This window comes from Typopeltis vanoorti, chromosome 6, assembly GCF_054136105.1.
Source record: "Typopeltis vanoorti isolate ZY-2024b chromosome 6, IOZ_Tvanoo_1.0, whole genome shotgun sequence".
Lineage (NCBI taxonomy): Eukaryota > Metazoa > Arthropoda > Arachnida > Uropygi > Thelyphonidae > Typopeltis > Typopeltis vanoorti.
Genome location: NC_143554.1, coordinates 27,275,810 through 27,303,270, shown reverse-complemented (window position 1 = coordinate 27,303,270; position 27,461 = coordinate 27,275,810).

Sequence of the window (27,461 nt, the reverse complement as noted above, 5' to 3'; positions counted from 1 at the left end):
ATTAAAAAAATATTATTATTATAAAAAAATTATTATTATAACGAGAGGACTCTCCATCCTGCATATTAACATCAGAAACATTCCTAAACATTAGTTAATATGTTTCAGGCTTATCTGAAGAATTACACCGGTGTTATTGATATATTGGTCCTAAAGGAAGTATCCGTTATTAATGATGATGCTAAAAACATACTCCAAATTCCATGCTTTCAACAACATAGATCCTGCCGACAAACAAAAAGAAGGGGTGGAATGTTAATATTTACCGAATATAAATTAACAGCAAAAGAAACTCCTTACAAGTTTGAGCATGCTGAAATCCTTTGTATCGAAATCATGAATACCACCAATCGACCCCTTAATACTAAATGCTATTTACAGGCCACCAAACTAAACATGATAAAATTCTTGCACGAACTAAATTGTTGGCTTTCATGCTAGGAATTTTACTCAACTGCATAGCTAATGGTAATCGGTGATATAAACATAGTATTGCAAATGAAAACCATAACAGCACTGTACAATACTTAGATATGCTATCTATGCATAACCTAACACCAACCATAACATCATGTACTAGAGAAGAAATAGTCCGAAATATTATCACTGCTTCCTGCTTAGATCATATAAACATTCGGGCACTACCAAATAGTTATACTGCAGCAATTATAAAGTGCAAAGTAGCATATCATTACTTCACGGCTCTAAACCTGCACACTAAGACAGTATCCATCCAATGATCTACATATGAAAAGCAACACAAAACAATAAACGAAGAAATAGTCAACCACGAAATAAGAAAAACCGACTGCGAATATATGGCATCAGATTCAGCAGATATCTTATACAACAACATTAAACTCACACTGGAGGAAATATATAAGAAAGCTGCAAATAAAGTCAGAATTCGTTCAAGAACAACCCCAAATCCTTGGATAACACAAAACTTAATCCTAGAAATACACCGAAAGGACGCTCTATGGAAAGAATTAAAGCGATGTCCAAATAACACAGCTTTAAAAACTGAATATAAGATAACAAGGAATTGACTTACAACACAAATAAGAAATGCAAACAGAAACTACTACAGAGACAAATGAACCTCCGCACAAATACATACTACCGCCCCTGAAATTAAGGAATACGGCTTCATGAAAGAAGCTAAATCTTTCCAACAACTAGCAAATGACTTTAACCAATACTTTGTAGACGCCATCCAAGAACTACAAAGAAAGATCCCTCCAGTAACAAAACATGATTCTCCACTCGGACTACAAACAAAACAGACATTATGGTTTCCAACCATAAAAAAAGAAGGAAGTATAACCTCTCTGTAATAAATCAAATCAAACCAAAGGACCAGGAATCGACGGCATCAGACCTAAGGATATCAAGTAACATGCAACTAGCCTAGGCGCTATCTTACTAAAATTAATACATAAAATCTTTAAAACCGGAGAAATACTAAGTATATTAAAGACTGTCATAATCACACCTATATATATACAAACATGGAAAAATAAATTTAATCAATAATTACAGACCCATAGCAACACTACCAATTATCAATCAAATTATGGAGCGGATCGTACTAAAGAAACTCGCAACATATACAAATAACTTTCTTATTATCCCCAAAACACAGCATGGTTTTCAGGGGAAAAAAAAGGGAACAACATCTCTCTTGGAAGATTTTACAGACGTGATTAATTTATTGCCTTAGATAAAAACAAAATTTTCATGGTAGTCTTTATCAACTTGACACACTCATACATCAAACCTTGTTAGTAAAACAAAGACATGTTGGAATAGATGATCCTCTGCACACGTGGTTTAGAAACTACCTTCAAAATAGAAAACAAATCACACCCGTCAGGTCTAGTCGCAGTAGAAAGCTATCAGTAACCTGTGGAGAGACATAGGGAGCTGTGTCTCTCTCCAACTCTATTCAACATTTATACGCACGATATTAATAAGCTACATCTCAAAGGTAAGCTCTTCCAATTCACAGACGATACAGCTATGATATCCATACATAATAATGAAAGCATAGCCCAAACAAATACACAGTACAGCATGACATAAATCTGCTCACTGAATGGCTCACCAAAAACTCCATACACCTAAACTCAGATAAGACAAAATTAATTATATTCAGAAATCCACTGACTTGACCAGTTGATTATATATATATATCCATCTAACATCCACTCCCTAATGATATAAAAAAAAAAACAGAACAGTAAAACCACTACAATCACTCAGGTTGAAACAATACGATACCTTGGAATTTACCTCGATGTAGATATGAACTGGAATAGTCACATAAACCATCTACACAACAAACTCCGAACAATAAGTGGCAACCTCCACAGGTTAAAAGACATAGTTCCCATACGCCTAAAAACACTAATATACAAAGCACTATGCCAAAATATACTAAGATACGCTATAACAATGTACGCTTTCTGTGCACCCTACAAATTAAATAGATTAATGTCGCTACAGTACAAAATGATAAACCTGATCTTTTGGGAACAAAGTGAAAATCACGACCTTATATACATTGCAATGTCAGAACACAAAATACTGACAGCAAAACATTTATGTCACTATGCAGCTATGCTTAAACATTATTTCAATGCCATCTACAGGACAGTCAGAAATACATACCGTATAACAAGACCTCAGACAATTATATCACATAGAAATACAATAATCACTACGGAAAGGCCACGCGAAACTTCTGCATCACAGACATGCTAAACAAATTATCTTTTGAATTCAGGAACCTTACAAACTACAATAGCCTGAAAAGAGCCCTAAGGACATACCATGAACAAGAAACACGCACCCTAAATACCATACTAACTTAATGAAACACGATATATTAGTTCAGGCTTCCAGTTCAGCGACGTATCAAGACATTCTAAATTATCGTGGGGGGGGGGGGGGGGACGAATTTTTTATCTTACAGCTGTGGCGAATATCAGATCTACCTATCATCAGCCGATTTCCAACACATCAAACAAACCAATAAACAATAACTAACTGGTGTCATCCTCAGATAAGCTTAATAAAAAGCTTCGAGGTTGCAAGTTGACATTAATTACACTTCAACTGCGATCAACTCAAAGAAAAAAAAACCCATTTATTACAACTTAAATACATTAAAGCAAAAATTATAAATATATATAATTTATTGTTATTGTATGTATACTGTAAAAGCGTAATCTTATTCTACTGCAACTATAAATTACCAACTACAGTTATTATTAATTCATTATATACAGTATATAAAAAAAAAATCTGTATGAACTCCACTGTTAGAAACCAGAACAGTACCTGTTGTAAATGTATATATTATATAATCATAAAAAATGTATAATTAAATTTTTTTATTAAAATATAATGTAGAAATCGAAACATAATATGCAGCACTTAGTTGCTGTAATTCGTAAAATAACGTCTTAGAATGTCTCCCAAGATGATTTTGTATATATGTAATAAAAAGATTTAGAAATCAATGAAAAATAGCTTTGATAAAAATTATTATGATGATGATTAGGTACATTACGTTTTTTTGTTTATTTTGTACTGTACTGTGCCTTTATAATGTGCTTCATATTACTGACATCAAGAGACTGAATCTTCTGGTGTTTGTTCCGTTTGTCCAAAATTGTCCATTAATGCTCTACGCGTACCCAAGGTCTGGTTTTTTTTTTTTCATTAAAAAAACAATTGCGTTTCTCCCTTACTTGACTTTCATAGTTCTGAACATGTTAAAGGATCGGAGAGTTACAGTTGTGGTGATTATATGTGGTGAATTAGGGGAAATCAAAAAAAAAATAGCTTGTATTACATCAGAATGCAACAATACTGGCTGATGATCTCAAACGCGAGTAATAATTCGCGCCTACGCCAAGTTCAAATAAAAAAAAATTAAAAAAAAACTCTAATATAGTAGTGGAAGCGATCGTTGTGGTGAATCCTCATGCAACCAGTCTCCTTTAATTATTATTGGGTCGCAGGAGACAAACCAGACGCGTGAATAACCCAAACTGTTAACAGTGATGTAAAGAAGAAAGAAAGAAAGAAAAGAAAAATATAGACAGGCGGATTAGTGGGCTCACGACTTTATATACATTTCACAAGCGTAAAGTGACTTCTCGCAGTCAAGAAAATACAGTGGGTCGCAAAAGAAGAGTTACGGAGATTGAAGGAAAAGAGCTTGGAATGAGGGGGATGTTGATCTTATTTTTCGTGCTTCCTTTCCGTGGTGCGTCATTTAGCGATGCAGCACTTTCTTCTTATACAAAGGCCCAGACCAGATTTTTCTTTCATCAAATTGTTGGGATTCTCTGGATTCCGTCCTTTCTATACAAATATTTGATCCGAGTACTGCGGGAGGATCAATAGCTTGAACAGACGAGCGTTTATTCTTCAAGAGAAGTTCACGTGTCAGCTTCACTTCTCTATTTTTTTCTTTTCTTTATCAAAGAAGGCTTTCTACAGTCAACCAATAAATCAACTCGCGCGTGTGTGTGTGTGTGTGTGATATACAGCACTTTCAGATTTCTTTTTCTTTCTTTTTTTTTTTGTATATTTAAAATAATTTCGATTTGCTTATGCTGCTGCAGAATATGAACTAAAACAGAATCGAAGGAAAAAATTAAGCTTCATAATTTTCATCACAATTTCGTCGAATCTCTTTCTGTCTGTCTGTCTCTCTCTTTCTCATATAACTGGAGAAGACATTTCATTAAGACACGGAATTAATACTCCATCTTTCACATCACTACTGCAAATACTACTACTTTGACAATTCTAACTTTCGTAACCTTACTAACAAATCTATCTTTCATAATTTTTGATAGGTTTGACACAAATTTCTTTCCAGATGGCTTATCCTTTTTTTTTTTTTAAATTTCAACTTCACATTGTCCATCATTTCTTATTCTGGATCCAGTAAATCATAACGCTCAACGATCTCTATTTTATCGCCAACAATCATAAGTTCATTCAAATTGCCAGAAGCCACCACTTTGGTTTTGTTGATGTTAAAATTAAGCCCTTTCTTTCTTTCTTTCTTTCTTTCTTTCTTTCCTTCTTAACTAACAGAATCCACCGCTTCAGATCTTCCTCATCTGCTGTGAGGATTGCATCATCTGCATATCTTAAACGATTTAATTTTCTGCCACGAATGTTAATTGAAGATGAGTCTTCGTCTAAGTTAGCCATTCTATTTTGGGCTGCATCTTCAACTGAAAAGGTGTTTTGCGTTTTGATAGTTTGTTAGATGAGGGCCCATTCCATGTCCACCATGATTTTCTTATCTTAAGCCAACGATTTTCTTTCTGTGAGATTATGTTAAAGATGAACTTTAACTTTCGAGAATCAAACCAACGTTGTTGGTTTCAATCAAATCACAATAAATAATAAAAATCACAATCAAATCATAATCAAATCAAAAATCAAATAACATTTAAAAAGGTATTAGCAGCTCTTCCCGAAGAATCTTCCAAACTTCGTAGGGCGATTTGTAAAAAAAGTTTGTATCAACTCTAGTTCTGTTGCCAACTGGCATGGAGATATCACATCTGCAAGAATGTCTTAGTATAATCTGAAAACGTATTCATTAGTTGAAAAATGGATTATTTTAAGAAATCATCATAAGTATTATGTTAACGTCGCATTGGCACCACACTCAGTGATCCATCTCCAGTAGAAATTGGAGGTATATCGATAAATACTTGTTGATTAGTGATAACAGAGTTGGAAAATCGGCGATATTTCTCAATAGTTGCTCTCCAGGTGACGTTACGAAAACCGTAAATGAAGTGGATATCAGCGCACTCCCCCTGATTGGAAATGTGTCCAATGTGGACAACCCAATCACAGAAAAATACTTTACAGTCAACGAAAACGCTCGTAAGAACTAGTCTAGATAAATAAAGCATGTTACAGATACAATTATAAAGCATAGTTAAAAAGAATGATCTAAAGCAGCGTTTCCCAAATGGTGGGTCACGACCCGGCAAGGGGTCACAAAAGCTAAATGCTGGGTCGCCTAAAAATTCAAATCTGTTTTACTTTACCTATTGGCCATAAAAATTTTAGTGAGTCATGAAGATGAAGTACTAAAATAACCGGACCACGGAAGAAAAAGTTTGGGAAACCTTGATAAAACAGTTATAATTTTTTAATCATTCAAGGAATCAACACTGAAGTGTTTGGCGAGCTCTTCTTGAGGATACACGATTTCATTTTATTATTACTTTTTTAAAGCTCAGTGCAGCATCTGTAAAATAAATATTCTAAATAAGCAAAGTTACTTTAGAGGTATTAAAAACGGAATGGAAATTAATCCATAAAGAACAGAGTAATTTATTTCAGTAAAACGATGGGAATTATTTTATGCTCTGACGATTCAAAAATTCATCTTTGGACATACGCAACAGTGTTAGTGACCAAAGTGTAAAATTCATGTCGTACCACCGTGCCGAGTGGAATTAGAAAACGAAGAAGGGATGGATTTGCAAGCTCAGATCTGAACTCACTGTTACGAATATGAAAGCAGGGAGAGCAGACTCAGCTATTCCTGTAAGAGCAGCTGCTGAAGGGGTGGAGGGGAGGGATACAGACGACACAACGTCAGAGCTTTGCGAAACACATTCGTTCTAATCGAAAATTTCATCGCACCTTTAAAGTGGATTTCAACGAGGTGTAATTTGCTAACAAATATTTTTTTAAAAAAACATTTGTTAGCTCGTGGCTATTTTTTCCCCAATAGGACTGAACAGCTGTTACGCATCTTCAATAACATCGACGAAAGTTACAAAAGCAATGAAATACGGACAGGACAAAAGTTCCCTAAATATCAAAAAAATAAAATAATAATAATATTAACAATAAGTCTTCTTCTTCTTCCTTTCCCTAAATATCAAAAAAATAAAATAATAATAATATTAACAATAAGTCTTCTTCTTCTTCCTTTTTCGTATTAGTCCCATTGGCCTGTTACGTCCAATTTATTGGCCCTAAGCCTTATCAAGTCGTATCCATCCCTATGCCTCCCGGTGTGTCCTATGTCTGTATATGTGTGTTCACGAGGCTGGTTTGCCTGCTTGCGGGAGAAAAAACTCCTGATAAACTGGGGATAACAAGAAGTAAGGGATGAAATTCTATATTTCTAAAGTATTTTATTTATTAGCGAGATATTAAAAATATGTATTTTTATTCTTCCTTAAGAATAAAATTAAGCCCTTTGCCGGGCTTAATTTTAACATCAGAATTTTTTTTAATTCTTAGATTTTTCATTATTAATGCAAAGAAAAAAAAAACACACATCATGAGCCCTTCGGAGTTTGGGTTTTTTCCACATTTACAGCAAACAAACAAACAAAAAAGTACCCTCCTGATAAAAGCCGTTCGGCTGCTTATTTTAGTAACTGTGATGCAGATTAAGAAATCTAAGTGATTGTTTGACTGCTGGAATTCTTTGAAGTAATTTTAGGGAATTCCCAGCGGAGTTGGGATCAGTTTTAATATATGGAATTATCTCTTTTTTTTTGTACTAAATTTTACAAAAAACGTTAAATGTCTGAACAGTTCTCATACTTGATGACTAATTTCTGTAAACAAATCTTTTCTGAAGGTCTATCTATATGAAGAGAAACTTCAAAGAGAAAGAAGGAAGGAAATGTTAGTTCTGTGAGCATCATATTCAGCCGGTAAACGAGTGGCAGATGGTTGCAATATGATTTTGGTGAGTTGGTCCAGTTAGAAGGAAAACATCTTAAGTGTGTGCGTAAGAAAAGACATGGAGACAGAGTGGATGTTTCTATGAGCAACTTCTCGTGATAGATCTGGAATTTTTAAGATATTTAATGTTGGAAGTCATCTGTGGGTGGCTTGCAGTTGCAAAACCCCGAAATTTGTGTCGTCTCATCTCATCTATGGGAAAACAGGAAGTTATTTCGATACGAACTTTGTGAAATAAAGTTTAAAAAAATTTCAAAACGGTTTATTTATAACCTACGAACCCGGAGCAACCATGCCAAATAATTTCACTAACTCTTAACTTCAGAGTTATTGGATTTTTTTTTAATGGTTAAAGTTCGTAAACATCTCATCTCATCTCTCTATCCAGACACCACAATGAAAGGAAGCAAGAATTTCATGAATCAATAACATTTGACGCTGTGATACTTAAATTCTAGGATTGAATTGGAGGGAGGGATAGATAGTTACGAATATCTTTACAGTATAAATGAATTCTGCAACGTCCTTTTTTCCACAAAAGGAGAAGGTGAAGGCCTTTTCGACTTATCTTTAAGAAAACGGTAAGTTTTCAGCATCCATCATTAACCGTTCCCAATAGTTGAATTTATCACGGCTACCGTGATTTAAGATTGTGTGACAAGAGTACTATACAGCTGTCGCGATCCTAAAATCTAACCGCTATTATTATCAGAAATAGCACGAGTCTCAATGTCGTTTTTTTCCTTTTCATTTGCGGAGTTAAAACTCAGAGTATCCTAGACAAAAAGAAAAGAAAAACCGTACTTGCCTGTGCCACAGATCCATTAACTTGGAAGTGGCTGGAAAAGCTCTTGTATTCGGCGACTCTTATTCAACCTACAGCGGTCTAGAATTCTAGAAACCGAAGCATGGCTACGTGCATCTTCGTATAAAACCGATTAGCTCACCTTCAAGTGAAAAACCCTTGTAAATGGTCTCACATATTAGATTCAAATTAGACTGGATTCAACAAACTGGCACCATCGTTCCTTCGATTGTGCAACACATCAGTTGGCATCAAGGCACTCTCTTACATGAGGTGAAGGGACATTAATTCAGAGAAAATTTCCTTAGAATTATTCTTTTTATTAGACTATCGCGAAGAGTGTGAAATCCTCTGTAATTATGAGCGTCGCTTTTAATCATCTTAAGAGAAGAGAAAAGAAAAGCCATCAAGAATTTCTGAAGTGCAAATTATCGAGTGAGTTCTGCAGTGAAAACGAGTACTATCACCAACCAACCCTCGCTTGATTTATCGCCTTATTTCTATAAAAAGGACTTGCTCGTTCAGCACCTCTTTTTCATATTAAATTTGTCAAAATGATTTCTTGCTTCTTTCATTACAAAATTTCTTTCTTTTTATCTCTCTTTCTCATATAAATGTGTTTTTCTGGTTAAACGAAAATTAGGCCTTTCTTATCATCAAAATCTCTTGCAATGCAGAAGAAAACGATTCGAGAGAGAGAGAGAGAAAGCATTCATTCTCCGATATAGCTGGAAGTTAATTAGACTCGATGATTCAACTTCTCGTGTGCTGCTATTTAACAGACGGAATATTAGCAAGTTAATGGCACGAACTCAAGACGAACATACTTTTTATTATTTGATCTTTTTTTTTTCTTTTAATCTTCCCGCGCGTGTATTTCTGGTGAAAGAGTCATTTCAAGGAGAGATTTAAGTAAAATTACATTCATTATGCAAATCACGGTGGCTTCTTTTACTGCTAGAAAGACTGATAAGAATGCACTTCTCAGATTGCGTTTTTCAATTAAGAAAAGAGAGAAAATAAAAGACGGGCGATTATATTTAAGCCACACTACCCCCAAACCAGACTTGTGGTATTAGATAGCGTAATGTGCAGGTGATTAATCGCGTCCTGAAGCGATAAACAACAGAAAGGCGAAACATTAAACTGCAGGTGATTAGTGCGTGTAAAGGACGTTTGAATACATTCGTGAGAATGTGGTCGAAGGCAAACACGAGACTTTTAAATATCCGATGAAGGTGATAATAGCCACGTCTTGTGAGCATCTACCCACGTGGGACCAGAGACGGTGCACTTGTATCCATTTATTTGAAGCGTGCTTTGCTGATCTTTGATTTCTAATGAAGAACCGCAGCCACATAATGAAGATTAGCAGAGCGTTTTACGAGTGAAAATGAACACTGATCGATAGAATTCAGTGCACTAAGCCGAAAGAATAAATGAAATGTATTCCAGACTCTGGGGATTCCCAGAACGCAGCTTAGTACTCGCATTTCATGCCCATTTGCTGACTATCATGTTCTATCCATAATTCATGAATCAGAATTAGTAATAAAATAACCAATTTTACATATTTTTACAAAACCGTCAGTGGTCTACGTCGAACTGGGATTCCTAAAAGGCATCGCCTTTACCTACTGAGCTACGAAAGCTGTTTCTTGAAGAAAAATTCCCGAAAGTACCAGTGGTGGACGGTGGTAGCGGAGTGAAGAAGATATTAAGAGCGAATGCACTCACCTTCTTCAGTCCTGCCTGCCATAAAGAAAAGAAATACGTAAGGATTGAAATGACTGCACCTCTAAGAATCAATGCGAATAAAAGAAAGCTACAGCACAGTTTTGTGACTAAAAATGTAGAGGAAATTAAAGGAAAGTTTGGGATAAAAATGATGCAAGAGACACGCGTTTTCCGCTACAATATTCACCACACATGTACATAAATAGAATAACAGTAAAAATACAAATGAAAAATAGATTCCAGGTAAAAAAAAAAGTATATTTCTGGCACTTATTCCAATTGTCAATATTAACTCTAGAAGTGCTCGCAATAAAACGCGTCATCAACAGGTTTTGAAATCCTACAAATCCACCTGAACAACTTTAAGCTGTTACTGCTTGAACGTCTTAAGCTCTTCGTCTACGATTATCCTCCATTTCTAGAACAGCATTTAATCCGACCTTCGATCAGTTAATTGTATCCCTTCTGGTCCTGTTCAGTCTCCGATGTCTGTTTGTGGACTGCGTGTGATCTCTGGTCGTCTTGTCTGTTTTGCCGGAAGGCAAAATAGCTTATTCAAATAAGCTAAACAAGTTAACTTATTTGAATGAAATAAGCTAACTATCATTAGTTCAAAAGACTTTATGAATCTCTCTATTTTTCTTCCTACAGGAACGTGTTCTCCAGGCGTTTATGAAAATACGCGACTATTGAGTATAGGATTTTGCAACGGCTGAATCCTGTCTTCAAATATTGTCCTTCTCTCCAGTGAATAACTGCTGACTGTAATAAAGATTAAAAAAAATAACTCGATCCTGTATGATGAAATAATATCATGCAAAATCTTCATATAATTATATACAAAAAAAAGCTCTTCTTCTTCTTCCACTGTTTCAATCTTATACTGTTCACTCATAACAAAAGACAAAAAAATCAAATATGTTCCCATTAAAGAAATAACAAAAGACGTATCAGAATTCCCAGTTATGAAATTTTGTTACGAAAAAAGAGTCAGCGCTCACACTCTCAACTAAATATTAATTGGAAGCAAATATCATCCCATCTGCCAAAGGTTTCAAAGGATGTCATTTATTTACTTCACCCAATTAAAATAGCAAAAGAGGCTTGTTCGTCGATCAATCGATAGTAGTAGTAGTAGCAGTATAGAGAGAGAGAGATGAGGATGACACTGCATGTCTATTATTTGTTTTTAAATACCAATAAAATAAAAAAGTGCACCTCGTTACTTTACAACCCATAGAAGAGGAAGTGACAGGTAATTTTTCCATGCACGAAATATCACTTTTTTATGGAGATTTCTTCAGCCACATTATTAATAGCTAACGTGAATCTTGATGAGGGATCACCTTTTCATTCAAAGAGACATGTACTCAAAGCGATTTATTGTTATTGAATTGCTTTACTTGCAGAAAAATAAAAAAATAAAAATGAAAGACTAATTGCAAAGGGAAGGCATCCCATAATACTGAAATTGCTTTACTTGAAGAATAATAAAATATTATAAAAGGCTAATAGCAAAGGAGAAAACATCCCATCATAATATCGAAACTGCTTTTGTAACTTGGTCTGTATCGTGATGTCGTCCATAATTCATCCAGGCGAATGACTGCAGGCACATTTCCATCTTACGATCAACTGAGAAGGAATGCAAAAGGGGCGAATAGGAGTATCAACTTAATCTGTAAAAGAGGGAGAGGGTTCGTGAGATAATCACCAAACACGTACAGGAACGTAGTAAGACGGCATCTCTTGTCTTGACAAGTGTTTGTACCTTCTAGTGTTCACGATGCATTCGGGAAGATATTATTGTCATGTCTTAAGGAAAACAGAATGGAGCAAAGCGAGAGAAGGAGAAAAAGAGAGAGACAGAATTGCATAGAAATAAAGTGAAGAAATAATTAAATTGGAGCCAGAAGCCATCAAAAGGGCACCAATGCTGAACACAACCGAGAGGTCAAACGCGAAAAACAGGAGACAAACAGCGGACTGCATGGCGTCTGCTAGTTCCTCATGTTACACGGATATCTCCGACAGTAGCGGCAGGATATTATATCCGTCTTTGTGACCTCATTTCGACGAAAACACTCAACAAAAGTTCAAGCGCACGCACTATTTCCAAGCTAACCAATGACTTCGGGGAGAGGATTAAACTGTGGATTATTCTTAGCGATGATGATCGCTGTTTTAGAAGGATTATAATCCGAAGTTAGCCTTCTTTAAGTATTCTTCTGATTTCTTTCTGACCTTACCGTCAGAATTTTAAACGGAACTGTCTTTCTTTTTAACTCGCAATTTTAAAGAGATACGACCCCAAATCACGTGAGTGTCATTTCAGCAAGCAGAATCCAGTTTCATTTTTTCTTCCTTCCCTCCTCACATTTCAAAACCTTCCCAAATACTCCTCAAGAACAGAAGAAAACAACTTGTTTTCTTCTACGTCAAGGGTTCTCAAACTTCCCCTCATCGCTGATCACTGACAGTCTAAAAAAGACGGTCTTTGTTTTATTGCCACCAATACAATGTCAGTCCTGGTTCAAAACTGTTCTAATTCTTTCACTTCTTTTAAAAAACAGTAGAAACTGAGTGATAGAAATATGGAATATTAAAGATCCATCCTTATTTTATAGCCGAATTAAAAGAAAATTAAATAAGTATGGATCTTTATTATCCCCTATTTCTATCTATTTAACAATAGAAACGAAGCCTTCGGCTGTTCTTTTGATTATTAGAAACTGAGGTTTTTTTTTTTTTTTTTTTTTTTTTTTTTTTTTTGTCTCGTGCAAAGTAGCTTTTTGAATAAATCTGTGTTCTAAGGTTTGGGAGCGTATGTAGATCGAAGAAATCACATTTGCACGATTGATGTTATTGAATTATAATGGTTTCAGTTAATGGAACTTGAACCCGAATTCCTTCCATTAAAAAAAAAAAAAAAGAATACCCGACGGAGGTGAAAGGGTTTTCCGCGAGAAATTACCAATAAACCTGATTTTGTTAAGTTAGCACTCTGTCACTTAAATGGGCTGTGTACTTCTTCTTGTTGTAATCGTTACGTCTTGTAATTCTGAAAACTTTTCGATAAGAAGTTTTTCTAGTTATCTTATTGAAAACCGAAGATTCAACTTGCCTGGCGGGTCTGTTCGTTGATTCCTAAAGTAAATTTCTAGTTTTGGCCCGTCAGCAAATTTGGTTTCGCTCTGACGTTTGCACTAAACTAGTGCTGATATCAGAGAGAAAGTTAACTGGAAGAGAGAGAGAGAGAGAGAGAGAGAGAGAGAGAGAGAGAGAGAGAGAGAGAGAGGAGAGAGAGAGAGAGAGAGAGAGAGAGAAAGAGTATGTGTGTGTGTGTTGGACATTTTAATGTCCAAGAACATTTCTTATGTGGCTCAGACCTACGAAAGGTTTTCTTTTAAACCTACAGTATATTCGTACCGTGGGTTGGCTAGGAATATATATGAAAATATTAAAAATACAAAGAAAAATGAAATTTTCTTAAACGCGTTTTAGAAGTAAAAAGTTGAAACTGAAGTCCTATAGAGAATCTCATAATTTTGATTTCTTTCTTTATGAGGAACATGATCATAATCATTTGTTCGTGTAATCTATTAAATGCATTTATTTTTTCCTTTAAGAAACGCAAATACTTCAGTCAGTTATCTTCCTCAGGAGGTAGAAATATTCAAGAATAGCAGTTTGTAGCGCATATGAAGAGGAATCATCATTAACTGCGCAGATGTGAATACGGATGAGGAAGAAGGTCCCCGCAAAGTTTAGTTTCTTTCTTTCTCTCTCTCTCTCTCTCTCTCTCTCTCTCTCTCTCTCTCTGTGTGTGTGTTTAAGTGGATCCAGTGCTAAATGTGTTCGCATCCGTAGAAATAAAACCTCAAAATTATAATGAATTTTAATAACTTGTTTTGACCAAACTATTTAAGGGAACAACATGGCTGCACTGTTGATTTTTCTCGTTTTTCTTTATTGCTCCCCCTCCTTTTTTCTTTGACATTCCTATCTATGAAAAACTAGAAGCGTATAGGACATTATCACCATGGATGGGCTAAGGATTACGTAATCCTTACCAAGCATGGAACTTTTTTTTCAAGCCTCTTGAAGCATTCAATAAGCAGGATGGTTGTTTCCCACCCTCCAAGTGATGAGAACATTAAAAAAAAAAAAAAAAAAAGAAAAGAAACTCCGCGCACTTATTCTCTACAACAGAAATGTGAAATCAATGAAAGGCAAGCCAACTGCACACCAATCAAGGATCTTCCATGAATTCATCCACAAACAGACCTTCACTTCGACGAACTTACGGAGACAAAGAACGAATCGCTTGGACATCTGCAATAGCACCGATGATTAGCTACTCGTGCAATGCCAGATAATTGCCAGATAACTTCAGAAATACATTTTCTCTCTATGCAATGAAAGCCCATCGGTTATAAAGAACTGATAATTTATTAAGAATAGCAACAATTTCAGCTATAATTTAATCTCATCTGGTGTATATGCACGTAGTATACGCTACAGTGCCGGACTGACTAGCAGAGTGGTTAGCGTATCTGCTATCCAGCCTAAAGAATGCGGGTTCGAATCTTGCCTTGGGCATGGACGTCTGTGATGTCCTTCCTTCCTTCATTCATTTACATACAGATTCGTACATGTAATTCACGCACCCCCCCCCTCCCCGATTTGCACTGGGTCACCACAGGAGAAATAGACCCAATGTGAAGGATCAGAAGCAACTCATACGCCACAGTTGGGATGCGAAGACATCACCGCCTGCAAGAAAATAATGAAAACGCGCATTCGTGAAGCAAGTCTGACAGTACGATTGTAAGTATTGCTACGGGTGGTGCAGTTCAACAAGGGCCTTATCGCTGTTTGCTTTCTTGGTTTGCCACTTTTCTCTTTACTTACATTACACTGGCTTAAGGCAACTGTGCAGGTTATGATTAAGAAGACTTCGTTTTGAGGGATATAATCTTTTTTTCTTTTTTGAGACAAGCATCTTTTACAAACATCCATGCTTTAACGTGATTCTAACCTGCAGATTGTGCAGTAAACAAGCAAGCAAGATGTAAATACTAAAGAGGATCATCTTATTTATTTTCTGTTATTGGAGATGAGCTTCTTTAAAAATGTATCGATGTTAACGATCAGTAAGTGAAGATGATCAGTCACAGTGTTGTATCTCAATGTTCATTAAAAGCACACAAGTCTTCTTCAGAGGATCCTTATGGCAAATACATCAAACTGGATAAACAGATAAAAAAAAATCGTCTAGTCTGTCTGTCCGTCCGTACACGGTAATTTAATAATGCCATCACAAAGAATGTAGCTGAAGGATGCAGTCTCTTTCCTTCAGTTCTTCAGTCATTTCCTTCCTTAAACTGCCTGAACGTCCCTCTCAGCAACATGAAATGTAAATCTGGTGGGAACTTCATTATCAAATATTCAACATAAGCCAGTAATCCGGCCCTAAAACTCGTAATAGCACAGATGAATGACACTCACACAAGAAAACAAAACACTCCAACTGTATTACATCTCCTAGGAGCTGTGTTTTACATTATGAGAGAATATCAAGAATAGTGAGGGATCTTGCTCCACCTTTGCTTCGAATTGCCTTCGCCGATAGTTTTTCGGCATTGAAACTCATAGATCGTAGTTCTCGATCTTGAGTTTCATTTACTGGCTATATAACAACATAGGATTTTTATCCGCTTAATTTCTATTAAGTTGCCAGAAAACTAGTCGTTTGGCTTTTCATTTTAACTCCAACTGTATTGTTGTGATTTGAGAATACAGAACTGGGTGAATGCCTTTCTTTCCAATGTTGATTTTTTGTTAGTTCATCAGATTCGAGGTTTTTCCACTTTCTCTTCCTTGCCTTCCAGCTGGTGAATCAAATAAGCCTCCAAGTATATTAACAAGAGAGAAAAATAATGGACATCTTAGGATCAGAGGATAATTGCCTCTCTTACCTTTGAAAATAAACAGCCGATTTTTACAAAGGAATTCAAATAAAAATGAATAACACGTGCTGAATAGTACTGTCCACGCAAGTGCGAATTACAAATAGAAATGTTACATTTCGAATCTCGTTTCGTTTCTTAATCACCTGATGAATTTTAATTTCAAGTGATTTCCAACACCTTGTACCTTCTTTTCATCAACAATTCCTCACTATCTTTTCAGAATTAACATGCTGATAACAGAAGAGCAAGGTGAAACTCGCATTTAAACGATAAACTACGAATGCCACAGCAAGGGATTACATTTGTACTCAAATGTTCATTTGACTCTAGAATGGATAATCCTTTATGAATAAAGGGACTGCTTAAATCGTGTATGCAACTAATCAAGAACTGAGTGTTGATAGTACAGGAAAGACTTCGTACCAGTGCTGACACCTTTTAAATTAATCACAAAGGAGATTACTTTGGAGAAACAAATCACGTAAGATTTAAATATTCAAATTTAAATCTTACGTGATTTGAATTAGGATTTTTCTGTTTGTAATAAAGAAAATGTAAAAAGTACATGATGAAAATCGAAAGGCGAAGATTTGATTAAGAAAAAACTAAAAAAGAAAACTGATTACAAACAGAAAAATCGTATTAAGAAAAAATGTTTGGTAGAAATCTAATTCAGATTCTGAATGGTAGAAACTGATTAAGAAAAAAATTATGTCAAAAATCTGATCAAGAAGAAACTGTATTATTAAGTCTGATTAACTGAAAAACTATATAATAGAAAATTAAGAAACAAATTATGAACAAAATAATTCTGAAAACCAATTAATAAAACCAATTATGAAGAACTAAATGGTAAAAAGTGATTAAGAAAAATTGAAGAGTAAAAACTGCTTTAGAAAGAGCAGAATCGTAAAATATGATAAACAAAACAGAATTGGGAAAAATTGTGACAAAAAAAATAAGAAAACTTTAACGGGAAAAAAAGGAACAACTAAGCGAAGTAACGTAGAAAACAACTGCAACGAAGAGTAATGAAGGAAAAAACTGTGCTGAATGCTGATGATGAAGAAACTCTCTGAATGAGTGAAAATGATGAAGAAACATGAAGATGAAAAATATGATGAGGAAAATCGAACGTAGAAAAGTGAAGAAAAGTCAATGGCGGAAAAAAATGATAAAGAAAAAAATTATGAGAATAGATTAAAAATGAAGGAAACTAAGCGATCATGGAAATTAAAAAAAACAACAAAATGTAAAGAGCTTTGTGAATGTATTTGAATCACAAATGGATCACACTTAGTTGATGATCGGAAGTTGAGGAATTTGGACATGGTCTTTGCAGATGATCACCTGAAGAGAGAACTGTACAGAGACATTAGTGAGAAACATTACTGGAATTCCTTCATTGGATATCAGAAATGCACTTTCTTAAAAAAAATATTAAGGGAAACTTAGATAACATGTCGAAGTTATCTGCGAAGCACAAGTAGCAGCCTGTGTCTACATCACTCCCTGTTGCCAGTGCGGACATACTTCGAGGGAAAACAATAACAAACTTGGTTTGCGCACTAAAAATTCAATCGTGTGCGCTTTTTTCGGTGGCCAGCAAATTGAATACACGCGCAAAAACATTTTTTAAAATTGCAACAGAACAACAATCGATGCAATGTATTTCTTGTCGCGAATAAAGCGAGAGACGGTTGGTATGCCAACTCTAGTCTGTCCGGAATGCTTCACGAAGAATTGTAATGCTAATAAAGGCCCAACTGTATTTCTTTCCATTTCCTCTCTGAAATGTTGCCAGTAAGGATGTTAAGAAAAATCAGAGAAAACGCTTAGGCTAGTGGCAAAAGATTGCCAAGAGTTAAATGAGACTAACAAGAATTTTTTTTTTTTTAACCTGCTCTCGTCATTCGTTTTAAAAGCACTTTTTTTAAGTTTCCTGTATTATTAAAGTAAGGATTTAGACAAGCACATCAAAAATACTGCAGAACAAAAACAAATTTTTATTCATCGTACAAAAAATGTGCGGGAAATTAGATGGAGATGCATTAGATAGAGTCCCGATATTTCATTTTTAAACTTGTTCCTCTTAATAATAAAGTAACTCATAAAGTTAGGCAAACTTCACATTTCTAATAACAACTGCAAGCATTGGGAGGTTGGTGTTGAGGATACAAATAAACCATGAAATGAAAAGCTGCCAAATCAGTGTTCTACGCTTTGTTCTGCAAACTGGAATGCATCACGTAAAAATATAAATATATTTTTACGTGATGCATTCCAGTTTACAGTAGCTTGCATGATAGACTTACTGTTTCACATAAAAATATATTTAATTATTTTATCGGCCTACTTCTTTAAAATTAAAGCTGTTCTGAACGAAGTCTGGGCAATTTAATATTACATTCGTGTAGAAGCTCAAAAAGCCACTGCTGATTAGTGTGTGTGTGTGTGTGTGTGTGTGTGTGTGTGTGTGTGTGTGTGTGTGTGTGTGGTGTGACACCAAGCAGGACTATAGATACAAATATAACGCTTGGAAATGAGTCAACGGACGCCCCCATTGGCATATAACGAGTCACTTGTTCGTAGCCGGCATAAATTGGAGAAATAGAATGTTTTCAAGTCAGTGCAACTGTGCCTGGGCAAAACGGTTGCCAGAAGCGAACTGGCTAAGTTTAAAAGAGGCATTGCGATAGGATGCAATGTTGCAGGCCCATCTGTACGACAAACTGAGTCATCCCACATCAGCAATCAGAGTGATACCACACTGACATGGAAGCGCAGAGAGTTAACTGCGCGTGCTACCAGCAGTGCGCGATCCACAATGTCACCCTCACCGAACATGACCGTGCGGTGCTGAGAAGGATAATATCTAAAAATCGCCTTTCGTCAACCGACACGTTGAGTATGGAGTTCCGAGTATCGACTGAAACACGAACTCCACAAAAACATTCAGGATTGAGGCTCACAACATGGGCTTCCATGGTAGGCTCAATATGCAAGCTCCAAATTACCTGAACCAACATGCACCGTCGTCTTCAGTGGTGCAAAGAGCGTATACAGCGGGACGTGGACGCATGGAAAGCTGTGTTATAGAGCAGATGCGTGGATGTGACGAATGCCCGGTGAACGTCTCTAAGCACACTGCTTAACACCAACTATAAAATTCGGAGAAGGCGTTGTGAATAGTCCTGTTTTTCCTGATTTAGCCTCGGACCTTTGTTTGTTTGTGGTGCAATGAACAGTGAACTCTGAGAGGTATCTGAACATTCTGGACAATGCAATGCTTCCGACGGAAATGATCATTGTCTCTTTCAGCAAGACAATGCAGTGTATCATAAGGATGCTGCTGTAACTACATGGTTTGTGGACAAGAACGTCATCGCACTAGAGTGGCCTCCACAGAGCCCAGATCTCAACCCTGCTGAACATCTGTGAGATGAACTGGAACGTCGAGTGAGGTCAAGGGATGTCCGCCCCACAATAGACCAGAACCTCATTAGATGCCTACAGCAAGAACTGTTCAAAATTTCCATTGATTGCTATTGCACTTATGGAAAGTATGTCCCCTATACGATTTCTGCAACGAAAGGAAGTCCTATACCTTATTAAGGTGGACGCCATGGCTGTTTGTTCCTTATACTATGATATCCCTTAACTTCTTTCCGACAGTGTATAAGTTACGAACAAGTTTTAATCTTTCCATACGTGCTCACTCGGCGTGTACGTGTGTGAGATGAGTGGGTGTAGAAAAGAAAGCTGCAAGTTAAGTTGCATCCCGACTAGAGCTTTGTAAGTCTTTGAAAGATAAAACGAAGGGTTTGTTTGTTCGAGGATAAGAAGAAGCCTATCTTGTGTTTTTCATTATGATCTTACTTACTTTCTCCCCATCACCTTAACACCATTGAAGACAGAGTCTCTTCACTACCGAGTGGCATGGGCGGACTTTCTTGATGATTAAATGAAATTCTTTTCAAGTACATTAAAATATAATTGTCTTTGTATTTTCTATGGGCAGTTTCTAAAAGTTAGTCGCGTTCAAAAATATTCTCTTCAGTGGTCAGTTTTTAATCTCCAAGACAGAAAGGTCGATTTTTAAATAATAAACAAAACTGGGAAAAATGTAATGCTTGTATAAAAATCACAAGTCAAACAGTTTGCACTGAAACCGAAACAATGTCTGCAATAAAAAATGAATAAAAAATGATGAGTCCCTGATGCCTTTTATTCGCTGAAGGGAGTAGATTAGGCCATTTAGCCCTAACTTTTATAAACTGGGGAAAGTAGTCTCCACCCTTAGCCAATCCCAGATAGCTGGTCCAAGACTATCATTAATTTCAATTGTCATCCGGAGATGAGAGTATGGCAAAAAAACTACAGCTGTCAAGATCCCTATCACTGTTCCCTTCACGATCCCTAACTAAAAGCTCTACTTGCCAGTGCCACAACTAACTCGGAAACCGTTCAAAGGAAGTTCAGAAAATTTTCAGTGACTAGAATCGAACTTAAAACGGTCTTTCTTCAGTCGGCCTAGCACTATGGATGCAAACTCCTTTCCACAAGGCTAAAAACTCTTCAAAATCACTAAGAGATTTCGTTTGATATTATTAACATCCTTCTTTTCTGTTCTACGCATGTCTGTGATTTAACAAGTCACATAACCGAAGTATGAAGATCTCCAATGCTTTCACTCCAAAAATCGAAATTTAAAATTCTTTGTGAAAAACACTTAAAGAATCTTTCCTGTTTAATTGTGAATAAAGTAGAATGGCACAAAATATTGAACAGTTTCTCAATAGGGAAATAGCAAACATGTGCATAAACTTATTATTGAAATACTCGGGATTAAAGAGAGTTGTCGAAAATTTTTTTGTCAAACTTATAAATCAAATTATACTTTCCATGAAAATATATTTCGTTTTAATCCTTTAGTCACGTGTAAGCGAAGTAAACACGTGAAATATCTAAATAAAATGTTTGATTTAATATCCGTTCACCGAGGCCACACTAGCAAGATGGGAACAAATACTAATAAAAGTAGATTGTAACCATTGAAGGTCACGTGCTGTGAATTTTAATGACGTCAGATAATTCAAAAGTCAAAGAGAGACGTAATAAAAATAACAAACGAAGAGAAAAAGCAATCACATCAAAACAGTACCAATTCAAATGCCTAATACGCTACCGTAATATAATATACGACAGTTCCAACAGGAAACCCACGTGACTGATAATTGCTCTACAAACACCACTGGATTGTCCCTCTTCTGCCAAGGGAACATGTGTTTCTGACGGAATTTTAACTCCTTGCAGAACACTAACCACGAACAAATAAAGAAGTGGCACGCACGGCTTAAAAAATCGATGCCGTCTTTCAACATGTTAAACACATTTCTTTGTGAACCATCTCAAGAATATTTTATTTCTTGGGGGTTGTTCTGAGTGAAAAAAGGGGAGAAGGGTATCCATCGCAATCGGAATGACGTGAGCAATGATTCAGTTTAATGCATTAACTGCAGCATCGTCCTTCTTTTTGGGGGGGAATAAAAGCGAAAAGGAAGATACAGGAGTGGTGGGGAAAGTTAATTCCTTTATCAGTTACGTGCAAAATGGCAATCGAGGAAAAAACTGAATCTTCTTAGTAGCAGTAGATTTTCAAATTTATGCATCCCTTCTGCAACCAGTTTTGGATAATACATGCAAATAAAATGCGCAAATTAACTCCTAAAAGCGATTATTGAAGTCACAAAATGAAAACGAACATTTTCGAACGAAATCCCAAGTTTAAATTTATTATCGTAAATAATAAGCGTCAGGAAAGAAATAGTTCAAGATATTCTACTAAATCAGTACAACGAGGTTTCAATAATCCTTATACTATTAAGTAAATACTTTTAAAACATTCGTAAATCCTGCAAAAATTTCTTAAAAACTTTTAAAATTCCAGAGATTGTTTATAAATTTCTTAAAACACCATTTAAAATTTCATATACAGGTAGGCATTCAAAAATCCGGCCATCGATAATCCGGTTCCTTCAGATCTCCGGCATGGATTTCGGAGCGCGTATTTTCAAATTTACCGCGTTGGCGCGCCACTGTTTATGTTTTGATGGCGCTGTAGTCGATAAGCATTGCGATAACCTTCTTATTCTTTCTCATTTTGTCAAAAGAGGTGGCGTAAAACGTAAACATCGTGCGTTGTCGATCGCAGAGAGGGTGGAAGTGCTAAAAGAACTTGATAGCGGCATGTCTGTGCGAACCGTTTGTGCAACATACGACATTGGCTCTTCAACAGTGTATGATATTAAAAAACAGAAAAAAAAAAACTGTTCAAGTTCTTTTCTGACAGTGTATCAAAAAAGCAAATGTTTGTAAGGAAGTCATTGAGGGAGGGAAAAAGTTCGGAACTGAACTGGACCAAGTTCTCATAACCTGGTTTAATTTTCGTATAAGTGAAGGTGTGGAAATTTCTGGTGATTTATTTAAAGGAACAAGCCAAAATGTTTCATGAAGAGCTGGGATTGCAGCACAAGTGTGAATATTCAGAAGATTGGCTGCATCGTTTCAAGTCGCGACGTGGATTACAGTTCCGTGCGGGGAAAAACGTTCAACAGACAAAGATGCAGCTAGTGCATATGTGGATGAATTTGCATATGTGGATGAATTTGCATATGTGGATGAATTTAGTTAGTGATGAACATTTAAGTCCTGAACAAGTGGGCAATGATGACGAGACTGCCTTGTTTTGGAGATGTACGCCAAAAAGAACTCTTAACAACTGAGGATGCAGAATCGCCATCGGGGTTTAAAGCTTCGAAGGATCGCGTCACGGTAATGTGCTGCTCTAATGCTGCGGGTACCCACAGATGTCAGTCTGTGAAAACATCAACACTGAAAAATGGATGGCATACATTGTGGCCAAGTTTAATGTTTACTTCTCATTCTAACGAAGACTCTGAAAATAATATTGCAGGGTTTAGGGTTCCCAAAGTAAAGCAGCTTATACAGGAACTTCTTGCTCTTATGTTAAAGATGTAACTAATCCTGATGCCAAGGAGCTTTCATCAAGAATAAATGAAGATGTTTTAACGGGATGGATGAATGTCGATGATAATGTGCCTACAGTTCATCATTAAACTGATTCTGAAATTGTAGATATGGTTAAAAGTCTGGAGAGAAATGCCTCTACAGGTAGTGATGAACATGAAAGCAGCGACGAAATGAGGAAGATGTGAGAAAAAGAATCTCTACTGACAGGTTAATTACGTTGACAACTGAACTGCTGGCTGGACTAGAGCAAAGAAGTTTTGTAAGTGAACAAGAAATCATGAATGTTTACTGGCTCCAAGATAAACTTATTAAACAAAGACCCAAATATATGAAGCAGCAGACACTGCACGATATGTTCAAGAAAATAGCTAGGAAGCAGGAAGAAGCAGCAGTGGTGTCCACACTTGATAATCCACTGCCATTAACTTCAAGTCAACCAGATGTGCTGTCGCCACCATCAACGTTTTATTAATTAAAATTCTGAGGAACTATTTTATTCAGTTGAACCAAAATTTGAACCAAGAGTTTCATGCCGAATATAGAAACTATAGAAGTTTCTGCGGATCCAAACGTAAGCAAACCTTTCATGACAGGGGAAACTCGTAGTAAAGGTGGAGTAAGCCCTGATCATATCCTTAGTATTTCCCATTATGTAAAACACATCTCCCAGCGGACATGTATATAAGAAAATCTCCAATTGCTATTTTGTTTTCATTACAACATTAATGCAAAACGATTACATAACAATATTAATTAAATGTTTGCTCTACGGGAATATCGCGCAATAAAACTGTTTGTAAGCTCTTCTAAATTGAAATTATAAGCTATGTCCACCTCTACAGATATAGGTGCCAGACCAACTAATCTTTCTTGGGTCATTGCTGTTCGCAAATAATTTTTAATCAGTTTAAGCTTGAGAAAACCTCTTTCCACGTTTGCTAAGCTAACATGAATTGTTAGCGTAGCGACGGCGCCTACCGCAATATGGCTGAGCGAGAGCCTTTATTAAGCCTCACCATGAGGCAGGCTGCCTCTGTGCTACACCCTGTTGACTGTACTTCTGGAATAGCAAAACGACAAATCAAAAGGGGAGGACACTAAACTACAGTTCAGTAGTGAGTCATCCTCGAACCAACATAGCACAGACCAGCTGGACTACTAAACGTTGTGCACATCGTTATCTTCAGGAACATCAGATATGAATTCCATCTACAATTAATAAAGGACATCAGTTCAGTGCAGACCACAGTCCGGTCCCACTAGAAGTAGGAAAGCAGTGCGACACCACAACGAGAAGCTCGTCCGCCATGAACCGAGAAACAACCCACCACCTTCCTCAACCCAATCACAATCATAAACCCAATCCATCAACCCAATCATAAACACCAAGGAGGAAATCAAAGCCGCAACAGAAATCGTAGAAAAGCAAATAAAAACGGCCCTAGAAACAGTCATCACCACCACAGCTCTACCCAATCCTGATCGACTTCCTGAAAAAAAACATGAATAGAAAAAAGAAAAAGTTCAGAAAGCGATTAAGAGTCTTGAGGGCAATCGAAATTCCTTGCCGCGCGCGCGCGCGCGTGTGTGGGTGGGCGGGTGGTGGTGCTGGTGGGAGCGGTTTGTGGATTTTGCGGAAATAAAACGCGAGTGTTTCCGGAAGGAAAAAAATTCCGTATAAGACTGGTTAACCGAAGCCCTTATGAAGCTTCATCGTGTCCTGGATGGAATCCAGGTCTTTCCAACCGGTGAAACGGTTGCATCTATCTCGCGACGGCGCTACAAATTTGTGCTGTCGTAGTGTGATAATAATCCAAAAGTGGATGATGATGTCTGTAAATGTGAATTACACGTTTTGCTTAATGAAAAACTTTTGACAATCGCCCAAGTATGGTAGCCTAATTCAGGTGCTCATTGTTATCATACGGAGGGTCTGATAACAAGTTATAGCCCTGCTACAAACTGCAGAATGGTTTTGTAGTCGGTCACATAGATATCCCTTTGCTGAACTGCTACTTACCTAGGAAACTCGCCCTCTTATGTGGAACTGGGAAACACTAAACAAGCGTTTCAAGCAAGTGCTAGGAAAGTGGGCAGCAATACGAGCTTCTGCCTCCACAAGAGGGAGAACAATAGTTGTCAACCAAATAGCCACCAGTGTCCTTTGGCATATTTGGCACTAAAGATTCTCACGCCACCAGTGAAATTCGTCAAACAAATAAAGTCAACCATCCATCAATTCATATGGAACAAAACAAACTGGTTTTCCTACTCCAAGCTATGTACCTCTCTCAAAGATGGAGGACAAAACTTGACCTCCATTGACAACAGGATAATAACGTTCCGCGCCGATTTCTCCTTAATGCCCTACAACAGGAAATAGCACACAAATGCACCACTGAATATATTTTCACCTCTGCCACTAGAGGTCTCTCTCTCCACAACCTTAAGAATGACAACAGCGCACGTGACAGTGCATCTAACAAACTTCTACAAAGATGCCCTACGAAGTTGGAAGAAGTTAAACCTCCAGCACACAGTGAAGACAGCATCCCTTCCTGAAATCCTCATGGAACCCATCTTCCACAACACGGTTGTAAGAAACCCGATCACTCAGAAAGATATTTTCTTTCCTCCATGGAGCTGGCGAGGCGTGAGGATCTTGGGTGGGTGACATTCTTTCTCCAAGCCTTACCTGGCACTTTCCAAAATCGCTCGAAAACCTGGAATACGGTAATCAGGCTGAGCAGATACACACTGTAAAGGCCGCTTTTCAAGCAGCTATGTGCCTGATAGCATAACGGTAGAGGGACTTAGCCCTCCAAACTCAGAAGATCCGGTGCCTATCTTTCTGATAAAAACCAATAACTCATGGAAGAAACTTACACCCAGCAACACTAATATGACAGTCGAACCAAAGCACTTTACTGGAAAATCCTGCATCATCTGATCAAGCACTATTTCAATGGGACCTACAATATCGCACAAGAGCCATCAAACCTGACGCAGATATTCAGTGGAGAATGTGGCACAATGTACTACCCACTCCAACTATATTGCGAAAATTTAACTCAAACGTCTCAGATAACTGCCTGTTCTGCTACAAATTAGGAACAGTCCGGCATATCTACTTGGAATGCCCAGTCAACACTCAATCAGTTTGTCTCGGGAAACGGCAGCTCTCACCTGTGGTAATCTTCATACAGAAGAGGAGTATTTCAATCTCGTCCATGCGGAGTCAAATAACCATTCATTCTGCAATTACCTCTTCATCACCGCGAAGGCGGTAATATACAACTTCTACCTCAAACATACAAGACCAGACAGCACAGCAACTTCACAGAGAGAGGCAGCTGACCAACTCCTTGCAGCCTTCAAACAAAAGGTGAGAAGTCGGATCCTACACGAGCATCACCACCATAGCAAAACAACACCTTAGATCTTTTCCACCAAGACTGGAATCCACGGAATCAACTCCCGGCTGAGCAGGGCGACTGCATCATAGTCCACTTTCCAGCACAGAAGTGACATCATCCCCCCCCCCCCCAGAAAAATCAACAAGAGTATGAGCATCTAACCTCTCTACAAGGCAGAGAGGTTACATGCTCATACTCTTGTTGAGGTGTGTTACATCGAAGTCACTTATAAGGTGAATTACATATTTTTTTTTTAAATTAAAGCCATTAACAGTTATTTTGACAGGATACTATATAAGAACATAAGATCTGACATTCATGTGGAAGAGCATAACAGTGCGACTATTGTGAATATTAATCAGCTGGCACTCTCATGTAAATATATAATGTTATCCTATAGGAACTGTTATGTTCTTCCACATGAATGTCAGATCTTATGTTCTTATATAGTATCCTGTCAAAATAACTGTTAATGGCTTTAATTTTAAAAAAAAATGTAATTCACCTTATAAGTGACTTCGATATAACACCTCAACAAGAGTATGAGCATGTAACCTCTCTGCCTGACTGCAGAGAACCAAAAACCGGTTAATCCTGTACATAAGATTATGTTTACAATAAAAAAATTAAAATAAAAAAAACTCAAATGAAGATAATTATCCGGATGTCAAAGGTCAATATCACTTCCTGAAAAACAGCCCTCCCCAAATT